Raw genomic sequence first — 4,893 nt, forward strand, 5'->3', positions numbered from 1 at the left:
TTTGCCTTGGCAGAGTGGGACCTTTCATCGGCCGCCTGAGAGAAGTCATCGGCCGGATCGACAAGGAGTTGTGGCCCAAAGACGATTCCCGGCAAGAAATTGAAGGGTTGATGACTCGGCTGGAGGACGTCCCGAACCGAGTGCAGGCATGGAAGAAGTCTGCCGCTCGTTGTGGTGCGGACGTGGCGTTATCTCTGGTCCGAGTGCACTACAAAGAAGCTCGTGAAGAAAAGCTGAAGGCGTTGCAGGTCGCCAACACCAAGAAGCTTCGATTCGAAGATTTCATGGAGACCTTCATTGACACAGCCACTCGCATCGCAGACCGGATCGACCTTGACACTTTTGTGGAGCCTGCCAGTCTTGGTGACGCTTGAAAAACTTTATGGTGAACGCACTTTTGCCTCGGAATGCCGAGTGTTATCTGTATCAAACTTTGGCCACTGCTGTTGGCTGTCACATTTGTGGTTCGGTGTGGATAAGCTTGATCCACACCGAGCCGATCCAACTTTGAATTCGAATTGAATATTTTGCTCTTCTTTCGCCAAGTTTTTTTTGACACGATTTTGGCTCGTGGTTTTTGTTTGGCGTTTCTTGGTGAAGCCAATGGCAAACATGCGGAGCATGTAATTGTCAGTTGTCTTCACATCCACATGAGCCTCAATGAGGGTCTGCTAAGCCTCCGAGTGGATCTCGAGGATACACTCGAAGGAAGCTTTTTTACTTAGGCGATTCTGGATCGCAGCTAAGTCCATGAGTGCGGCATCTCGTGCGCACTCGGAGTGAGTTGATACTCATGTAGTTGTCAGTTGTCTTCACATCCACATGAGCCTCAATGAGGGTCTGCTAAGCCTCCGAGTGGATCTCGAGGATACACTCAAAGGAAGCTTTTTACTTAGGCGATTCTGGATCGCAGCTAAGTCCTCGAGTGCGGCTTTTAGTGCGCACTCGGAGCGAGTTTGAACTCATGTAGTTGTTAGTTGTCTTCACATCCACATGAGCCTCAATGAGGGTCTGCTAAGCCTCCGAGTGGATCTCGAGGATACACTCGAAGGAAGCTTTTTTACTTAGGCGATTCTGGATCGCAGCTAAGTCCCCGAGTGCGGCTTTTAGTGCGCACTCGGAGCGAGTTTGAACTCATTAGTTGTCAGTTGTCTTCACATCCACATGAGCCTCAATGAGGGTCTGCTAAGCCTCCGAGTGGATCTCGAGGATACACTCGAAGGAAGCTTTTTACTTAGGCGATTCTGGATCGCAGCTAAGTCCCCGAGTGCGGCTTTTAGTGCGCACTCGGAGCGAGTTTGAACTCATGTAGTTGTTAGTTGTCTTCACATCCACATGAGCCTCAATGAGGGTCTGCTAAGCCTCCGAGTGGATCTCGAGGATACACTCGAAGGAAGCTTTTTTACTTAGGCGATTCTGGATCGCAGCAAAGTCCCCGAGTGTGGCTTTTAGTGCGCACTCGGAGCGAGTTTGAACTCATGTAGTTGTTAGTTGTCTTCACATCCACATGAGCCCCAATGAGGGTCTGCTAAGCCTCCGAGTGGATCTCGAGGATACACTCGAAGGAAGCTTTTTTACTTAGGCGATTCTGGATCGCAGCTAAGTCCCCGAGTGTGGCTTTTGGTGCACACTCGGAGCGAGTTTGTACTTAGGCGATTTTGGGTCGCACCTAAGTCCCCGAGTGCGGCTTTTGGTGCGCACTCGGAGCGAGTTTGTACTTAGGCGATTCTGGGTCGCAGCTAAGTCCCCGAGTGCGGATTTTAGTGCGCACTCGGAGAGAAAGTTTGTACTTAGGCGATTCTGGGTCGCAGCTAAGTCCTCGAGTGCGGCTTTTAGTGCGCACTCGGAGAGAAAGTTTGTACTTAGGCGATTCTGGGTCGCAGCTAAGTCCTCGAGTGCGACTTTTAGCGCACACTCGGAGAGAAAGTTTGTACTTAGGCGATTCTGGGTCACAGCTAAGTCCCCGAGTGCGACTTTTAGCGCACACTCGGAGAGAAAGTTTGTACTTAGGCGATTCTGGGTCGCAGCTAAGTCCCCGAGTGTGACTTTTAGTGCACACTCGGAGAGAAAGTTTGTACTTAGGCGATTCTGGGTCGCAGCTAAGTCCCCGAGTGTGGCTGTTAGTGCGCACTCGGAGAGAATGTTTGTACTTAGGCGATTCTGGGTCGCAGCTAAGGCCCCGAGTGCGGCTGTTAGTGCGCACTCGGAGAGAAAGTTTGTACTTAGGTGATTCTGGGTCGCAGCTAAGTCCCCGAGTGCGGCTGTTAGTGCACACTCGGAGCGAGTTTGTACTTAGGCGATTCTGGGTCGCAGCTAAGTCCCCGAGTGCGGCTGTTACTGCACACTCGGAGCGAGTTTGTACTTAGGCGATTCTGGATCGTAGCTAAGCCCCCGAGTGCGGCTTTTAGTGCACACTCGGAGAGAAAGTTTGTACTTAGGCGATTCTGGGTTGCAGCTAAGTCCCTGAGTGCGGCTATTAGTGCACACTCGGAGCGAGTTTGTACTTAGGCAATTCTAGATCGCAGCTAAGTCCCCGAGTGCGGCTGTTAGTGCACACTCGGAGCGAGTTTGTACTTAGGCAATTCTGGATCGCAGCTAAGTCCCCGAGTCACTACTGGAATTCCTATATTTTCCGTCCGCCAAATCTTTGCCGTCAGCCAGCGGACGGCGAAGAACCTCTTTACCATGTGTTGGCAAAAAACAGACGGTAAAGAGGAGGCTGATGGCAAAATAAATATTTGCCATCAGCCACCTCTTTGCCGTCTGCTGACAGACGGCAAAGGTAGGGATGGCCGACGGCAAAGCTGTCCCACCCCACCCCTCCTCTCTCCCCATCCCACCCCGGCCCCACCCACCCCTTTGCCGTCTGCCTGAGTAGCTTTGCCGTCTGTGGCTGACGGCAAAGGGGATCAGTGGCAAACGGCAAAGGAGATGGACCCCCGAAAAGTTAACGGTCGCCGCGCGCCTACCTCTCTCCTCTCTCCCACGCACTCTCTCTCTCCCATGCGCTCTCTCTCTCTCCCACGCACGCCCTGCGCCCCCCCCTGCGGGCCTCCTCCTCCTCCCTGCGCCCCCAGCGCCGCCGCCGCCCCACGGTCGCCGCCTCCCCCCCACCTACCCACCGCCGCCCTGTGACCCCCCCCTGCGGGCCTCCTCCTCCTCCCTGCGCCCCCAACGCCGCCGCCGCCCCACCGCCGCCGCCGCCCCCCCACCTCCCCACCTACACACCCCACCGTCGCCCTGCGCCCCCCTCCACCGCGCTCTCCTCCACCGCCGGAGCTCGGTGAGTCCTTTTTTCCTTTTTTCGTTTAATTCATTAATTAGGTTAGTTAGGTTAGTTGTTAATTACCTATTGTTAGTTAGGTTAGTTAGGTTAGTTGTTAGTGGTTACGTACTGGTAATTAGGTTAGTTAGGTTACTTGTTAGTTGTTAGTGGTAATTAGGTTAGTTGTTAGTGGTATTACCCCTCGAGCTAGGTTAGTTGTTAATTACCTACTGTGTGTTAGGTTAGTTGTTAGGTTTGTAGTTGACCGTGTAGAGCCCTCCGGTCGCCGCCTATGCTTGCACTAGCCACAACGTTGGGGAACGTCGGTGAGCTTGTCACGCACCTGCCATGGCTACTATGCCATCGAGCTCACGTGCTGCAACAACGATGCTGCTGCAACCACCCCCATGCAGGTCGGTGCAGAAACATTACTGTTGGGACCACCCCCTTCAGGCACCGGTGATATTCGACTTCAACACCGAGGATATTACAACAGCTCCCAATAGTAGTTGTCGCACCGACACGACATCTCGACGACACCCCTGACACCCGTCACGATGCCCCGAAACCCCGACACGACATCTCGACGACACCCCTGACACCCGACACGATGCCCCGAAACCCCGACACGACGCCCCGACACGACATCTCGACGACACCCCGGCATGAAATATTTTTTGATGGAACCTGGAAAGTTTTATAAAGTAGTATAGGTAACCTGGAAAGTTTTATAGGTAACCTAGAAAGTTTTATAGGTAACCTAGAAAGTTTTATAGGTAACCTCGACCCCCGACCCCCGACCCCCGACAACACTCACCCTCGACCCCCGACCCCCTACCCCGACCCCCGACCCCCTACCCCGACCCCCGACGCCTGCGCCGTGGTGGCCGGTAGCGACTGTTGGGGCAGCCCCCCCCCCCCCCAGCGGCACGGTGGTGGCCGGCCACACCGGCCAGGGAGTGCCCGCGGCGTGGTAGTGCTGCAGCAGCAGCTGCGGCGGCAGTGGCGGCGCCCCTCCGTGGAGTGGCTGGAAGGCCGGGGTGGCCCACGGCAGTGACGACGGCCCGTAGGTAGTGGGGGCGACGCTCGGCGGCGGGGGTTGGGTCCCAGCGGGGCGGTGGTGGTGGTTTGCGGCAGTGGGGCGGTGGTGGTGTTGAGCGGCGACGGTGGTGGAGGGAGCGACATGATCAGCCTGGAATCTCTGGATACCAAATTGGTAGGACTAGGGTTCCTACCGGGCCTCCGGCGTAGGTTGTAAGGGCAGGGAGGAGGGGAGCGAGGGCTGGAGCGGACGCGCCGGTGAGATGGCGCCGTCGCGGCTAGGGTTAGGTGCGGCGGAGGCTAGGGTTCCGGCTCCTTGGAGAGCCGGGCAACAGAAGATAATATCTATATATTTTAATATTTATTATTCATGTACATATTATTATTCATGTCAGTCATTCAATTTTTTTATGTTGTACTAATTTCTTTTAATCTTTATCATGGCAGGTGTTGAAAGATGGTGGGCGCGGGTCCAGAGCGCTCGACGGGTTCTTCCCAGGCGCCCCGCACGAGGGGTGGTACTTCCCTTCCACCCCTATCTCTCCGTAGAGCCTTGGCAGACAGTCTTTCGACACCAGCCGGGGGTT

The sequence above is a fragment of the Hordeum vulgare genome, chromosome 7H, assembly GCF_904849725.1.
Source record: "Hordeum vulgare subsp. vulgare chromosome 7H, MorexV3_pseudomolecules_assembly, whole genome shotgun sequence".
Lineage (NCBI taxonomy): Eukaryota > Viridiplantae > Streptophyta > Magnoliopsida > Poales > Poaceae > Hordeum > Hordeum vulgare.